Below are 18947 nucleotides of genomic sequence, written 5' to 3' on the forward strand. Positions count from 1 at the left end.
ATCTATTATAGATTTAATGAGTTCCAATCAAAGATAGTGGGACTGTCTTGTGCACACTGTGCAAAATGTGTAAATTACTACTGATACTGCATTAGAACGCACATGCTCTCACTCAACCCAAACTCGTGGTATACATAGGTGCACAGTCTCATGTGATGCTAGGTAGTGTTATACAAACCACTTTACTGAATAGGATGGAAGAATTGATCATATCTGTGGATAGGTGGTATATTGCTAAACCTTATATAAACTCAGATGTCTTAATGCAAATGACTGTTCTTACAGTGTTATTAATGCAATGTTGCCTTCATTCGAGCGAGTTGATGTATTCTATACATTGCAATTCTCTTGCTTGGCCAGAACGGGCTTACCTTACTATTTACTGTTGTTTGTCTATTTCTCAATAAAAACTACATTTACTTTAACGAAAAAAATAAAATAAAAGGTAAATTACAACACCCATGATGCTTTGCCAGCTTTGACAAAGAAAAGCATCATGGAAGTTGTAGTTCTTGAAACATTTGACTAGGGATCTACCATTTGGGCATGTTGTTACATGTATTTGTATGGGCAGTGGGAATCATAGCTTTTGGCCTTTGGTTTAATCCGTTGATATTTATAAACAGCTCCCACACGTTACTTAATTTCCCTCATTTTCTCTTAATTTGTTCAGAATATCAACTATCTGTCACCCCCCTCTCACCCCTGCTGTGCTATGATTTAGTCAGTGACTGTGATTAAAGGGACACTATAGTCACCAAAACAACTTTAGCTTAATTGTCATTTTGATGTACAGATAATGCCCCTACGGTCTCACTGCTCAATTCTCTGCACAGTCTGTTTAATTTAGAATTTCTTATCTCCTGCAATGTTAACAGCTTAGACCATGCAGGTGCCTTGTGTGTGTGATTAAAGTTAACTTTACAGAGCAGTTAATAAAAACGTATAATGTAAATTAACTCCTTAAGGACACATGATATGTGTGACATGTCATGATTCCCTTTTATTCCAGAAGTTTGGGTTAAAGGACCACTATAGGCACCTACACCACTTCAGCTCAATGAAGTGGTCTGGGTGCCAGGTCCCTTTAGTGTTAACCCTGCAGCTGAGAACATACCAGTTTCAGAGAAACTATGTCTCACTGAGGGTTAATCCAGCCTCTAGAGGCGCTTCCGCGTTTCTCCTTAAAAAATCACAGTGAGAAGACGCTGGAAGTCCATAGGAAAGCATTGAGAAATGCTTTCCTATGGGCGGTTTGAATGCCAATTCGGCGCTGACGTCGGCAGGAGGAGGAGAGTTCCAGAGCGCCGAGGGAGCCCACAATGGGTTAAAGTGTTTTAACCCATGCAGCCCACCAGGAGTGGGACCTTGAGGGTGGGGGGGACCTAAAGACCCTATAGTGCCAGGAAAACGAGTTTGTTTTCCTGGCACTATAGTGGTCCTTTAACATCGGATTGAAATTTTAACCTTTTTTTCCCCATGCAGGCTGTGTTAGTCACAGCCTGGGGAGGTATGGCTATGGCTGCATGAATAGAAACAAAGGTGATTTAAATCCTAAATGGCAGAGAACTGAGCAGTAAGACTGCATAATCTATATGCCAAAATGGCTTCATTAAGCTAAAGTTGTTTTGGTGACTACAGTGTACTTTAAGGTAATTAACCGAGGTGAAATCGTTCCAAATGCAACAAGTCTGAGAAAGATGTCACCCTGAAAAAATAAGCTTTTTATTTCATGTAGATCACATGTTTTGTGGTAATTTTTAGCATTCTACTTGACTTTGCAATGTATTTATAAACTATAACGTTATCTATATTTAAATGGCAGATGTAAGGTTTAGTTTTGCTTTGCTGGCCCTTGATCGTAAAGCAGACTGATAGAGATAACTGCACTATTTAATGTATGTTTGTTTTTTTTTGAATTTTGTTAACAACTGTTGTGAAATGTATGATTTAAGTGATGTATTTTTGCGTAAATTTAACTTTTGTAAATTTTTTGGCATTTTCTCTCTTTTAAGTGTGTGTGTGTGTTTTTTGTGTTTGTTTGTATTTTACCCTAGGGGCAGCTAGGTCAGCAACACCTTGGTATTCAAATGTCAGAAATATCCTGGAGAAATATAAAGCCAGATAGGCATTAAGGTCATGATTACCAAACCTATTGAAGAAACAAGGTTAGACTAACACAAGAAAACAACGCCCATCCAGTTATGGATAATAAAACTTCATAAAACCAAGACACGGTCTAGAGATTATAGACCTATAATGTCCTTCTCAAATATAAATTAAATACCAAATGGATGGCGGTATCAAACAGAACCTTGACAAAGGCATAACTTCCAGAATCAGACTGGAACAATCCATGACATTTTAGAAAGTGTTGAATGAAAACAGTCATCCACTGTTTTATAGCAGGGTGAGAATTAAACTGAAAATCCTACTATTTTCTGGATGTATTTATTGAAGACAACTCACACCGCTATGTCTTGCTTAGTGAACTACTTACCTGTAGATACAAGAAACAAAATCATTTCTACCTGTAAGAGAAAGGCAGAGCCTAGTAGAGAAAACACAGCAATAATGACTATATATTGCAAAAATCAGACTCTCAGCAATACCCACTGTGAATGAATTGTTTGATACAGTAATGGACAGTTACAAACCAATAACACAAGTAGATCTTACTAGGCAAAGTCATGAAGAATCACATCATTCAGATAAGTTAAAAAAATATCGGTACGAACCATAGAAATTGGGGCAACTACTAAATTATAACTAGTCAATGTAGGCCAACCATGGCAGGACCTACATTCAAAGTTAAAGGATCACTATAGTGTCAGGAAAACAAAGCAGTTTTCCTGACACTAGAGTGTCCTGAGGGTGCCCCCACTATCAAGGTCCCCCTCCCGTGGCGCTGAAGGGGTTAAAACCCCTTCAGCAGCTTACCTTTGTCCAGCGCCGGGCTCCCGCCGCGCTGGTGACCTCTCCTCCCACTCCGACGTCAGCTCCCCCGCCCGACATCACAGGATGCGAATGCGCAGCAAGTGCCGCGCGCGTATTCAAAGTGTCCATAGGAAAGCATTTCTCAATGCTTTCCTATGGACGCTGTGCAGGATGGAGGCATAATATGCCTCCAGCTTCGCAGATGCACCTCTAGTGGCTGTCTGGAAGACAGCCACTAGAGGCTGGATTAACCCCAAATGTAAACATAGCCATTTCTCTGAAACTGCTATGTTTGCATCTGAAGGGTTAAAACCTGAGGGACCTGGCACCCAGACCACTTCATTGAGCTGAAGTGGTCTGGGTGACTATAGTGCCCCTTTAAAAATATTGTAACTAGTACTAATTATTTCAAACAGTAGAATCAAATCAGTGGCGGCTCTAGACTTTATGAGGCCTTAGGCGAAAGTCAAACAAGAGGCCCCCACTAACACTCATAGTAAAAAAACATATAGGAGTTGCATTGTGTGTGTATAATGAGCTGCTGTTATATTGAATGACAGGCTTGCAGCACTGGATACAGAGATTTACTCTCTGTATTCACTGTTGGGGTGAGTGTGGCACGGTTGAAGGAGAAAGTGTACCAGTGCGAGGGTAGGTGAGAGTGACAGGACGAGGGAGGGTTATGTGACAGGGTGAGTGTGGCATGTCTAGGCAGGATGAGTGACAGGATAGGAGAAGTAAATGTGATAGGGTGAGTGTGGAAGAGCGAGGGCCGGTTATTGTGGTATGGATGGAGAGGGTGAGAGCAACAAGATTGGGAGAGGTTAATGTGAGCGAGGCTGGGTGAAGGGGGCATGACAGCATGTGGGGGGTGACAGTGTGGGGGTGGCTGTATGTGTGTGGAATTGTGACGGTGGGTAGGTGACAGTGTGGGAGGCAGTGTTGAAAAGAGTGACAGTGTGTGCAGGGGCAGTGTGTGGGAGGAGTGACTATGTATTGGTGACAGTGTTGGGGGCTGACAATATGGGGTGCAAGTGTGTGAAAGAGTAACAGGGTGAGGGAGCAGTGTAGAGGAATGTGACAGTTTAGGGGGCAGGGTGTGAGTGGGTGATAGTGAGGAGGAAGATGGCAGTGTGTGACAGTGTGGGGGGTCAGGGTGTGTAACAGTGTTGGAGGGCAACTGCAACTGCAATTAGATTACACAGGGAAAAAAAAGCAGACTGATGTTCTAGCCCTAAAAATGGCTTTTTGGGGTGCTGTCCTTACAGCAGAGATCAGATGAGTCCTTCAGGACTGTAGTGGACACTGAATACACTAGCCTAGCTATCGATTTCCCTATTAAATCAGCAGCAGCTACACTGTCCCTCCTCTCACTAAGAATGCAGCTTCCGGGGGGCGGGGCCTAGCTGTCATGGAGGAAAGACGCACTTCGTGTGAGCTCCCTCAATATCTCACTTTAAGCAGCTATCAACAAGCGAATTTCACCCCAGAAGGGGATGACCCAGCAATGTTGCTCCTACCTGACCGACCCGACATGCTTAATAGCGATCAGCAACTCGACAGAGTCTTACTTACCTCTGCGTGGCAAGTGTGGCCTGGTGCTCACCGGACGGGAGAGGCGGCCGATCTCCCGATCCTGGGATGCCCAGGAGCAGCTACTTCCCGTCAGGAGCTCCGTAACCCCCCCTCCCCCCTCGGACCGGTGGGGGTTATCCCGGTCCACCCCTTAGAGGCTGTCTGGAGCTAATGGACGCACAGAGCACAGCCGCCCAGGCTGACATACTCATCTGTGACTCTCCCAATATGGCGGCAGCCGCGTGTCCTCCTGCTACCAGCAAAGCATGGCAGGATATTGAGTCTAAGCTGGACAGACTCTTTAATCAATTTTGGAAGCAAATAACAAGCAGGAAGCCCCAACAAGCTCCACCACAGCTAAGCGAAGCAGTCCCCATTAAAATCCACCAACGCAAAAGGCATCGAAGACGGGACCGGAGGCACAAACAGAAATGCAGAGCCTGCCCCACGTCAAGCACTCGCCTCCACCTTAAGCCACCACAATCCCGCACCGGACGTGAAGCACCACCGGGACAGATCCGACCACCCGACAAAACAAGCTTCCACCACCTCAAGCCACGAACCCGGCACTCAGCCAGAGACTTGCCTTTGTTGTTCCAGGTATCAGGGACTCCCAGGGTCTGCACCTGGCACCCAGAAGGGATCGGATGAGCACATGCAGTAAACAGCAGCCTGCCAAGCATGTCCCACTATAGCCGATCCTCCACACCATGCCTTTGATCACATGAACTGCTCTCTGCACATTAACTAATCGTAAAGTAGCAAGCGTTTAAACATGTCATTATTTCACCTCCTAAAGAGTTTATTGTCGTAGTTCCTTACATGCCTTTACCTTAACCGTTCATGTATTATGTTATTCACTAGTCTCATCTCATGGGGCGACTCACACTTGATTTATAACTAGTGGTGGAGCTACTGATATAAATACACAGTTGATAACGTGCAAGCTACACCCTAAACATGACAGCCATCTTTCACAACAATGTATTGCTATATACTCATACCCTCAGTGCAACTAGCCATGATATACGCACGTTCAGCCTAGCATGCTCAAATATAACACTGGGAGGGTCTGGGAGGGAGGGTCTGCTGCTGATTGACTGGAATGTGTCTGCTGACTGTGAGGTACAGGGTCAAAGTTTACTCAATGATGACGAATAGGGGGCGGACCGAACATCGCATATGTTTGCCATCCGTGGCGAACGCAAACAAGCGATGTTCGCCAGGAACTATTCGTCAGCGAACTGTTCGGGACATCTCTAGTGGGTACATATACTGAGGCTGTGTCCTCACAATAACTCATAAATAGAGCATATAGTGGATACATATACTGAGGCTGTGTCCTCATAGTAACTGTAATGCCTTAACTATGGTATCCTCTTACTTCCTGGTTCCACGGAGCCTAGCCACACTCCTGTATGACACGGTCTGCCTATTTAATCTGACTGCACCAGCTGATCAGGGCTGGATTATTGAACTACGTTCCTTACTCACAACCCGGCTACAACTTCGTTGTGAAAACCTCTGTTACCAGACCGGACTGAAAGACTCTGCAAGTTCCCTTCACCTCTCCTCATCAACAACTAAAAGCTTAACACTCTCCATCCAGGATAAACGCCTCTGAGGAGATCTCGGGAACCAGTGTTCTATGTGCCGGAAGCTAAGTAAAACCTCTGTGATAAGCATTGCATCTCAAGCTGTTATTTCCTGTCTCCAAAATCCTTCGATAATACAAAACCGTTACAGCTAACTTCAACTCATACTTTATCTCAGTTAGCTGCATCTGTCTTGCTTCGGTTAAAGTCTATGGAACAGCTATTGTGACTGCTTATCACCTAAACCGTTGATTCTACTAAGAGACTCTTTATTGATTCAGTGTCTGCAATTTACTATCGTTTACTCCTTAAAGCTACAGTGCCTGTAATTGTGGACTTCAGTTATCATTTACTACTTAAAGCTACAGTGCCTGTAATTGTGGACTTCAGTTATCATTTACTACTTAAAGCTACAGTGCCTGTAATTGTGGACTTCAGTTATCATTTACTACTTAAAGCTACAGTGCCTGTAATTGTGGACTTCAGTTATCATTTACTACTTAAAGCTACAGTGCCTGTAATTGTGGACTTCAGTTATCATTTACTACTTAAAGCTACAGTGCCTGTAATTGTGGACTTCAGTTATCATTTACTACTTAAAGCTACAGTGCTTATAATTGTGGACTTCAGTTATCGTTTATTACTTAAAACAACAGTACCTGTAAATTGGAATTAAAGTCATTACCTTTTACTTTTTATAATAAATATTCAAACTATACGAAATCTGCAGTTGTGTTCCTTCATAACAAATGTTTAGACGTGACAGTAACTCATACATAGAGCATATAGTGGATACATATACTGAGGCTGTGTCCTCATAGAAACACATACATAGAGCATATAGTGGACACATATACTGAGGCTGTGTCCTCATAGTAACTCATATATAGAGCCTATAGTGGGTACATATACTGAGGCTGTGTCCTCATAGTAACTCATACATAGAGCATATAGTGGACACATATACTGAGGCTGTGTCCTCATAGAAACACATACATAGAGCATATAGTGGACACATATACTGAGGCTGTGTCCTCATAGTAACTCATATATAGAGCCTATAGTGGGTACATATACTGAGGCTGTGTCCTCATAGTAACACATACATAGAGCATATAGTGGGTACACATACTGAGGCTGAGTGTTCCGACCAACTCTTACATAGAACGTGTACACATTTACTGAGGCTGTGCTTCACACTGAGATTATGTCCCTCATACCTGCTCATATACAGAGATAATATCGGTAACACATACTGAGGCTGTGTGATAACCTAAAAAAACACACACAAGATGCTCGGATATTTCCCCTTTAAAAGGGAGGGTGGAAACTACCAGGCAAGCCGGTAAAGATACGAATTATAAGTACACATAGATGTTGTGCCTAATAAATCTTAGAATCTAGAGCCCAGTAGAGTTACGCGACCCCCGGCGGATCATTTCTGGGGGGATTCCTGAGTCACTGCACTTCGGCACCGCACAACGCACCACTCACGATGCACTAAGGGAATCCTCCTTCCTTTCTTCACAATTTTGGTTATGATTTTTTTATTAATTTTCGTTACCATATCTCTCTAATTACTTTCTCTGGAGTCCAATTCCATATGACAGGATAACAGCATTTAGTTTAATGACCTAGCTTAGAACACCCACGAAGGTGTTTACTAGCAGAAGTAAGGGAAATAGCAATAGAACAGGAGACAGTTTCCTTTCGCTATATTAGACTCTATGTCACTTTTTACCTTGACCCTGCTGTCTCTCTCCGTCTATTAGACATTTTCTATCTCTGTCTATTTTTTCCCATATTTAGCATTTGGTCTAACATCCTTCAAGAGTTCACACTGTGTACATATCGAGTGTCATATCTCCCAATTGATTCATTACACAGAGACATTTGAAGGAATTGCGCTGTTTAGGGGATCTCTACCTACAACTCCCTTGGTAATAGCACTCAGAACAATGGATTCGTTTTTTGCACCAAGGGCAGACATTATAGGCAATTAGAGGAATCAGAGAGCTTTATTGTTGATACATAGTTGCTATTGTATCTCTTCTTCTTTAATAGGTCAATAAAGTCTTTATGTTCTCAGTGGATTTAGAGATACTTTTTATGCACCGTATCTATTATATTTAGCATTTCTCTGTCATTGTCCCCATCTACTTATTTTTTCCTGTCTACTGGGCTCTAGATTCTAAGATTTATTAGGCACAACATCTATGTGTACTTATAATTCGTATCTTTACCGGCTTGCTTAGTAGTTTCCACCCTCCCTTTTAAAGGGGAAATATCCGAGCATCTTGTGTGTGTTTTTTTATCTTTACAATTAAAGGGTTCATGCCCATACTGGGTGGAGCTGGTACCACCCACTCTGACCGATTTTCTCCTAGTCATACATCTGACGTTTCGTTAATATACGACTAAGGAGAAAATATATTTTTTCTTCTTATATTTGTGTGATAACCTATCTATAAAAGGTCTCCACACTAGTTCATTCAGAGGAAATCTTGGTCTCATATGCTGATATATGCTTTGTTTCCACTGAGCGGATCGGTTCGGGTCAGTTCGGTACGGTACGCTATTTTGAGTGTTTCCATTATGAAAGTGGCCCATACAACCGAACCATACCACACCATTCAGGGTCCTGCTTCAGATGTAGGGCCATACGAAATGGTACGGTACGGTTAGGGCAGAACTACTATACAATCCATTGATTGGATGACACGCTAGGCATTTTTTCTAAACCCCGCATGGCCCCTGAAGGTCTGACTTGCAGTGGAAATGCTCACCTAAATAGGCTGGACTATTCTAAACCTTCCAAACTGTACCGATCCGAACCGATCCGCTAAGTGGAAACGAGGCATTAGAGAAGCAGGAAAATCCAAACAATATATTAAAGTCCACTCTGAAAACGCCTGCTTATGTGCTACAAAGCACAGATAACAGCAATCATTGCCTCATGCCTTGATAGGAACACGTATCTGCATGGACCATGCGTCATGTTGTAAAACCCATGACATATACATTTGTGTAATTCAATCATTCAGTTAGGGAAGCTTTCCCTTACCGTGTGTCTTCACTGTGTTCAGGCAGACATTATACAGCCAGGATATCATTATCAGCACTCTTTTGGAACATGCATTAATGTATTATTGCATTTAGAAACTTACCTAAATGCTCGCCACACAAACCTCCTAAATGTGACCTATTTGTTAGACGGAAGCCTAATGTGAGGAACTGGGAGGAACTGAAAGAACAGAAACCCAGGTGCCTATGCTAGTTTTTAATTTAAATGACTAATACACTCACCTGAGGAGCGAAAACATACTAAACAGCCATAGAGATAGATGAACAGCTGCAGGCTTGAATTTTAGCAGCAAATGGGGATTTGAACAACTGACAGCCTAAACTGTTTAAACTGAAGGCATTGATCTGTACCCCACATGCCATTCGTCAACACCAGTGGGGGAAGGTTTAAAACAAACCCCGGTTATGGTGGAATACATAGAAGAGGCATACCCAGGTAGTCACCTTATGAAGGTGCTGATTACTGGATCCTCAGGGAAGAGAGGCATAGCCCCAGCTAGGCCTCATGTATGCAGGGGACCGCTATCATCCCCGGAGGAAGTTGGGTAAACCCCTGGTCGCTAAAGGTAGTCGCTGAAAGGCTGGCAAAAGATAGAAATGTGCTGTTGCTGGATCTTCAGGGATTAGAGGCTGAACCCTGGCTGGGCCTCATGTAGGCAGTGGACCACATTCATCCCCTGAGGTAGAGGGTTGAATCAGACCCCCATTCACTAAAGGGGGTACCTAGACTGGCACCTCACAGAGATGTGCTGTTGCTGGGTCTTCAGGGATAAGAGGCTGAACCCTGGCATGAATGCAGTGGACCACTTTCATCGCCCGAGGGAGAGATTGGGTCCAACCTCTGGTCACTAAACAGGGTACCCAGGCTGGCAAACTCATAGAGATGTGCTGTTGCTGGGTCTTCAGGGCTTAGAGGCTGAACCCTGATAGGGCCAGAAAAATATTGGCCTGGTGAGCATAAAAATAAATTCTAGACCTGTTAAGCAGACTCATTCCAAACTGCTGTGGACAGGAGAAGAGAGAAAAAAAAATACTGCCTGATGGGAAGGGGGAGGATCTATTTATACCAATTTCAAAGTTCTATTTCCTGTCCTTTGTGCTGTGAGGGGAGGAGCTAACCCATGAGTAAATGCTGCCATGAATAATGGTCAGAAAATACACTTAAATATGGCACAGTATCTGAACACTCCTCAACAGGCCCGGACTGGCCATCGGGCACACCGGGCAAATGCCCGGTGGGCCGCGATGGCCGTGGGGCCGAGGCCGGCAGGGGAAGGTCCCAGGACTTCCCCTGCCGGTTTATGCAGGGCCGGCACTATCCGAGCGCCGGCCCCGCTGTATTCCATGTCGGGACGGTGGGGAGATCAAAGATCTCCCTCACCGGCCCACATGCTATCCAATGCGGCCGCCGGCGGGGAGAGAGGGAGGGAGATAGCCTGCCCGGAGAGAGGACCCGGCGGAGCTCTAACTTGCAGCTCCGCCGGGTTCCTCTCGCGAGATCCGGAGCGTTGCCATGGCAACGACCGGATCTCGCGAGAGTGAGCTCTAGCCCGCAGGCTAGAGTTCACTCACCACGAGGACCACCAGGGAACACTGCCACTCTGCCTCCCAGTCCCAGGAACCAGTCCCCCCCTCCCAGGCTAAAGGTAAGAAGGGAGGGGGGGGACATAATGCCTGTTATTTTATTTGTTTACCCCCCCCTACACACAAAATCCATTCTAACATTTATACATCACTCACACCCATCACACTCAGCACTCTCACACCCATCACTCACACCCATCACACTCAGCACTCTCACACCCATCACACTCAGCACTCTCACACCCATCACACTCAGCACTCTCACACCCAGCACTCTCACACCCATCACCCACAGCACTCTCACCCACAGCACTCTCACCCACAGCATACACAGCACTCTCACACCCATCACACACAGCACTCTCACACCCATCACACACAGCACTCTCACCCACATCATACAGAGCACTCTCACACCCATCACACACAGCACTCTCACACCCATCACACACAGCACTCTCACACCCATCACACACAGCACTCACACCCATCACACTCAGCACTCACACCATCACACTCAGCACTCTTACACTCAGCACTCTCACCCACATAACACACAGCACTCTCACACCCATCACACTCAGCACTCTCACACCCATCACACTCAGCACTCTCACACCCATCACACTCAGCACTCACACACCCATCACACTCAGCACTCTCACCCACATCACACACAGTACTCTTACACACATCACACTCAGCACTCGCACATTCAGCACTCTCACACACAGCACTATCACACTCGGCACTCTCACACCCATCACACACAGCACACTCACACCCATCACACACAGCACTCTCACACCCATCACACACAGCACTCACACCCATCACACTCAGCACTCACACCCATCACACTCAGCACTCACTCAGCACTCTCACCCACATAACACACAGCACTCTCACAACTATCACACACAGCATTCTCACACACAGCACTCTCACACACAGCACTCTCTAACCCATCTCACACAGCACTCTCACACCCATCACACAAAGCATTCTCACACACATCACTCTCACACACATCACACTCAGCACTCTCACACACAGCACTATCACACTCAGCACTCTCACACCCATCATACACAGCACTATCATACACAGCACTCTCACACACATTACAAACAGCACTGTCACACACAGCACTCTCACACACCACATTCTTACACACATCACACACAGCATTCTCACACACACCACTTACCGCACCCTCACATACCACTTACCGCACCCTCACACACAGCACCCCTCACACACAGCATCCATCACGCACACATACTGCACCCCTCACATACACACAGAACCCCCCCAACACACTGCACCACACACATACACAATAGTTCCAAACACACACATATATATACATACACACACACACACAGCACCCCTCACACATACTGCACCCCTAAACACATTACATTCCAGACACACACTAGATCCCTTACCCAACTCTGGATCATCTACACACATATAAACACTAGATCCCTATATACACTCTGAATCCGTTATAAACACACACTCACTATATCTCCTACACATTCTGGGTCCTTCAAACACACACTAGACTCCTATACACATACACACACACACACACACACACTACACTCTTAACATATACACTCTGAATCCCCTATACACACACACACACACTAAATTCCTTGTAAGCAAACACATACTACACCCCTAAACACACACTTTCTACAAACACTACATCACCTATACACACACTCTATAGCCTGTTTGCACACATGCTACATCCCCTTTACATACATTCTCTACAGCCCCTAGCCACATATGCATCACATTACACCACAGGCACAACATGTCTAAAACTAACCTTATTACACAATACCACACCACAATCAGCTCACTCTACACACACGCAATACCAGAAGCAGACTCCAAACACATGCACAATACTCTTTCCTGGCATTTTTGTCTCCTGGTATCCAGTTATAGAGACACCAGAGACAAGTTGCAAGGAAACACAGTGCAAGCATGTTATTAAATTTGCTTGCACTGTGCAGAACAAATACAGTTTTTTTTTCTCATGCTAGAGCTCTTCAGCAGAGCTCTGCGCATGGTCTGCCCTGGAAGAGCATTGAACCAACATGCTCACTTTGAGAGGGGGCGTGCTTGTCATTAGTGATGACAAAACACACCTCCTCTGACCCGCCCCCTTCTTAGTGGGCCGCTGGGATAAAAAAATGCCCGGGCCGAATTTTTTTCCCAGTCCGGCCCTGCTCCTCAAGATTGTTGATCTCTGTCACGGAGGTGGGGCCAGCCACGGGGAGAAAAGGTGCGTTAAATCACTTTTTTATTGAGATTGGAGGGGGGCCGGTACCTTAAAGAGTCACATCAGGGCTATAGTTTTAGGAATGCATGTTTGTACTCTTGACACTATAGTGTTCCTTTAATATGACTGTAATGGTGGTGGATAATTTGTTTTCAATTTAATTTATTGCAATAATTAAAATACACACGGTACACAATCAATCTGCCCTCAGATAAACCACAATTGTTTACTTCTTTACAAAGTCATACATTAATCGGATTATTGACACTTATGTAAATGGGATGTTTTTACACCTGCCAAATAAATAAACGTTAATAAAAAAAAATGCAACTGAACTAGCAATTATTGGTTTATTTAGTTGTAAAATATTGATATATATATATATATATACATATATATATATATATATATATATACGATACAATCTCCTGATTGATACATCTTTTTCAGAATAAAGAAACCCAACAGGCCAGTCCCATTAATCCGTAAAGCTGTAGATGATCTAGCTACAAAATATCATTCTTACAACCAAGTGTCTGAGATTATATAGTGAGGCTTTCTTGCGCTTTGCTCAACGCGTTATTCCACATCATTGCTTCGGCAAACACCTGTATTAGAGCACAGCTAGATGATCAAACAAATGCCATCTGATCAGCCTGTGCGTGTCCCTTGACGGTGTCTGACTCACTGCTCAATGTGTGTGTGTGTGTGTGTGTGTCTGGTCGTTGAAAGAGCAGTTTTTCCATGGCAACACTTTGTTGTATCCAATCAGGGACTCTGTGATCTGGGACGTGGAGATTTTTCTATCTCTCAGCATGTAAAATAAGATGAATCCCTTATTCTGCTCTGTCACACCGGCGTCATCAAACAACTGCACTGTGATTTGCTGCTGCTGGTACCTGCTGGCCTGTTTATCACCTGGGGACCAGACGATTCCATCTGCAATATGTGTGGGATATTTTTTTTTATACATCTGCCGTGTGAGTGTGGGTTTCTCGTTGTAATACACGAACATTTAAAACCAGTGTATCGCTGTATGTAGGAACAGATTGAGAGCTATTGGGGTTGAAGCAAATCATTCACCAGTTTATTAATATAAGGAGATTTTGGCAAAGCAACAACAGTTGTTATTCTGAGGCAAAATCCAAAATAAGCAATCACCATGGAAACCAATCAACTGTCTTCAAACAATTAGCACTTTGCCTCAAACAGCACCTGTATTACCTTCATAGATATACCTTGTAGTGCAAAGTATATTTAAAACATACCAACATATATTTGTGTGATATATATATATATATACGTATCTTACTTGGGAAACTGAAAATCGTAAATAAAATAAATACATTTTAAAAATGTAAAAACATACAATTGCAACATAAAAATCTGAAAACCAAAACAACTTTTGTTTAGGGAAGCTGTTCTGATGTATAGAACATGCGCCAACTGTGTTACTGCTCAGTTCTATGCCCTTTAGAAGTTAAATCACGTTTTGTTTTTTTATGCAACCCTAGTCAACCCTCCCATGGCTGTAAGTCACACAGCCTCCATGAAAAAAAGTTTCATTTTATAACACAGTGTGTTATATTATCTCCTGTTTGATTGATTAAACCTTTATAACACTCAAGAGACTGCTGCCATCTCTAGCAGGCAATTAAAAGGGCAGACAATTGACAATTCTAGATTAAACACACTGTGCATTAAGGGAAGCTAAAAAAAAAAGACTCTTTTTCAGGAAGTGTGCAGGGAGGCTGCGTAAATCTCAGCCAGAAGAAACGTGGCTAGGACCACACATAGTGATTTGACTTCTAAATGGCAGAGAGTTTTAATAGGGAGACTGCAAGGACGTAATCAATACACCAAAACCACTTAATTAAGCAAAAGTTGTTTCAGTGCTTAGGGTGTCCCTTTTAAGGAGGGTACACAGGTTATACCTTATGCAGTTACCCTTACATGGTTATTAACTAAAGTGAGAATTCAAATTTAAAGGACCACCCGTTTTCCTGGCACTATAGGGTCTTTAGGTCCCCCCCACCCTCAGGGTCCCACTCCCGCCAGGCTGAAGGGGGAGGAAGGGGTTAATCACTTACATTTCTCTAGCGCCGGGCTCCCTCAGCGCTGGGGAAATCACCTCCCTCTTCCGACGTCATCCGCACGCGCATTCCATCAGTCCATAGGAAAGCATTTCTCGATGGTTTCCTATCGACGTCCAGCGTCTCCTCACTGTGATTTTCACAGTGAGAAGCGTGGAAGCGCCTCTTGCGGCTGTCAGAGAGACAGACACTAGAGGCTGGACTAACCCTAATGTAAACATAGCAGTTTACAGCTACAGGGTTAACCCTAGATGGTCCTGGCACCCAGACCACTTAATTGGGCTGAAGTGGTCTGGGTGCCTATAGTGGTCCTTTAAGGTCAGAGTGGCAGAACTGAAAAGGCTGGCTATTTCTAAGTTAAAGGGAAACTATAGTGCCAGGAAAACAAACCATCTAGTTTTCCTGGCACTATAGCTTTCCCCTCTGTCAACCCCTCCCCCCACGGCCGTCTTTAAAGCGGGGCAAACGGGGCAGCTGCCCCGGGCCCACTTACTCCTGGGGGGCCCAAAGCAGCTACCCCGTGGACCCCGCTGTCCGCCAAAAATGTTTTTTTATTTGACCCATGGGCCAGCCGGTGCTGCGGCTGCACCGGGAGCCCACACACTAAGAGGGCGCGGTCGGGTGCTGTGGCCCTTTAACAGCGCGACCGGGCCCCCTTGTTTTACCGTGAGTCACTTCCTCCCAGATAGAATGAAGCCGCGCGGGAGGAAGGAGGAGGCCGTCAGGAGGGAGCTGGAGTGCAGGAGCCTCACACTCCCAACGACCTCAGCCTGCCACTGGACCCCAGGGAACCCATAAGGTAGGCTGGAGGGTGACTTTCTAAATGTAAACTTTGCATGTGTGTGTGTGTGTGAGTCAGTATGTCTGTGTGTCTTACTATGTGTGTATGTGTGTGAGTATGTCTGTCAGGGTTTCTGTGTGTGTATGTCACCATTTCTGTGTGTGTGTGTGTGTGTGTGTGTGTGTGTGTGTCAGTATGTCTGTCAGGGTGTCTGTATGTGTCAGTATGTCTGTCAGTGTGTCAGTATGTCTGTCAGGGTGTCTGTGTGTGTCAGTATGTCTGTGTGTCTTAGTATGTGTGTATGTGTGTGAGTATGTCTGTCAGGGTGTCTGTGTGTGTGTCACCATTTCTGTGTGTGTGTGTCTTAGTATGTCTGTGTGTGTCAGTATATCTGTGTGTGTCTTAGTATGTTTGTGAGTATGTCTGTCAGGGTGTCTGTGTGTATCAGTATGTCTGTGTGTCAGTAAGTCTATGCGTGTGTCAGTATGTCTGTCAGGGCCTTTGTGTGTGTCAGTATGTCTCTGTGTGTGTCAGTATGTCTGTCTGTGCGTGTCAGTATGTCTGTCTGTGCGTGTCAGTTTGTCCGTCAGTGTGCATGTCAGTTTGTCTGTCAGTATGTCAGTGTGTCAGTATGTCTGTCAGTGTGTAAAAATGTAAACTTTGCATGTGTGTCAGTATGTCTGTGTATGTGTGTGAGTATGTCTGTCAGGGTGTCTGTATGCGGCATTTTCCAGGGGGCGGCAAAAAAACAGGATACACCACTGTCTGTGTGTCTGTATATGTTAGTGTGTGTATCTGTGTGAGTCTGTATCTGCATGTGTGTTAGTGTGAGTGTCAGTGTTTGTGTATCTGCATGTGTTTCAGTGTGTGTGTGTGTGTGTGTGTGACAATCTATGTGTACATGTGCATACATCTCATCATTCAAATCGCCAACACTACACACAAGTACACCCCTGCATTCAACCTTCAACACTACATACAAACACAGTCCTGCATTGAAACGTCAACAATACATAAACACCAAAAATATATATAAACACACCCCAGCATTTAAAAAAACAAGCAAAAAAACTACACATTGATGCATGCTTTCATTCAAACACCAACACCACATACAAACACACCCCTACATTTACACAAACATACTCCATACACAAACATGCTTCCATTCAAACACACAAACACAACTCAGTGCTAAATACTACTCTGCAAGCATGGGAAAATGGTTCCGCTACTGCGTTGGGAAGTGGAGAGCGTGGTTGCATGTCAGGAAATGGGGGTCAGGGGGCCCCATCAAATTCTTGCCCAGGGCCAAATCAATTTTAAAGACGGCCCTGCCTCCCCCCCTTATTGAATGCTTTCCTATGGGGATTCCGGTGACACTGGAAGTCATCATGCAGAGCGTGAGGACATCCAGCGCCATTTAGGCGACCACAAGTTATCTAAGCACCCAGAAGCCCCTCTAGTGGCTGCTGCTAGACAGCCACTAGAGGAGAAAGTAACCCTAGCAGGTAATTATTGCAGTTTATAAAAACTGCAATAACTACCACTCTAGGGTTAAGGATGATGGGAGTTTGCACCCAGACCACTTCAATGGGCTGAAGTGGTCTGGGTGCCTACAGTGTCCCTTTACGTGTAAAATTCACCTTGAATTCCCACCTGTTAATTTCCAGATACTTCTCTGGTTCAGATGTTCAGCTTTATTTGATTGTAATAAAGCAAACGGAAGCACAAAACATTCAATGTATTTTCTGTACCATAATTATTGTAGCTTATTGTATTAATTGTACCTTGATTTTATGAGCTACAATGAAACTCCATATCTAAGGAGAACGCTAAGGAAAATAGTTGGTAATATTTTATTTACATGTTTTTCCAGGATAACTAGTCATCTATTTGGCATTTCTCTCTCCTTACAATTATCATTAAACCAAAAAGGCAATTACATACTACTTGGCTATCTAATTTAGCCCAGAAAACGTAATGATTTTCTATTTTGAAGGCTTTCCATACATTTGGCAACAAGTAAAAGTTAGATCTTTCTCGGGTATTCAGACTAATCGAGCAAATGCGAAGGAAATGGTAGCTGCAACTCCTAGAATAATGAGGATGGACCAACTGTGTCCAGAAAAATTAAAAATGCGAAAAAACCTTCGAAACGGGACACTATAGTCACCACAACAACTACAGCTTAATGTAGTTGTTCTGGTGAGTATAATCATTGCCTTTAGGCATTTTCATGTGAACACTGCCGTTTCAGAGAAAAGGTAGTGTTTACGTTGCCCCCTAGGGATACCTCCAAGTGGCCACTCCTCAGTTGGCCACTGGAGGTGCTTCCTGGCTAAGTGCTGCAGTGTAGGCAGCTCTGCCATTCAGCGTCTCCATGCTCTGCATGGGGAGGCTGAATTTTCCTCATAGAGATGCATTGATTGAATGCATCTCTATGAGGAGGTGCTGATTGGCCAAAACGGCATTTGGCCCCGCCCCCATCCTGCCTCTTTGCCGATTTTAGCAAATCCAATGCCTTCACTATGGGAAAGCATTGGATTGGTTAAAAAAACAGCAATTCTGATGAAAACTAAGGAAATAAGGTGAGTTTTAATTCTATTTAAGGGGGCCACCCTAAAAGGTGGGTTTAACACTATAGGGTCAGGAATACATGTTCGTGTTCCTGACCCTATAGTGTTCCTTTAAATTACAAGTCCAAATAATCTATCCTCAATCTCACTAAATACTTACAAATTTGAGGATAGATTATGTGATGATGTGATTTATACTTTTAGCATCTAAGCAGGAAATAGAAATGTGCAATTCGTTTCGGTTCGAATATGTATTCGGACGAATTTCGGGCAATTCGGACATTCGGGTACTTCCGAATGTCCGAATTGCTGAAGTGCCGAATTGCTGAAGTGCCGAATTTCCGAGGTCCCGAAGTTCCGAAATTACCGAATTTCCAAAGTGTCGGAGTGTCGAAGTTCCGAAGTGCTGAATTGCCG

At 44.2% G+C, this 18947-nt stretch overlaps 1 long non-coding RNA gene across 1 annotated transcript in view; it reads left to right on the forward strand.

Moving 5' to 3' along the window:
• The window catches only part of LOC134571854 (uncharacterized), a 618817-nt gene that overhangs the window by 230438 nt on the left and 369432 nt on the right, over positions 1 to 18947 (forward strand). The window lies entirely within an intron of this gene.

The sequence above is a fragment of the Pelobates fuscus genome, chromosome 8 (genome assembly GCF_036172605.1).
Source record: "Pelobates fuscus isolate aPelFus1 chromosome 8, aPelFus1.pri, whole genome shotgun sequence".
NCBI lineage: Eukaryota > Metazoa > Chordata > Amphibia > Anura > Pelobatidae > Pelobates > Pelobates fuscus.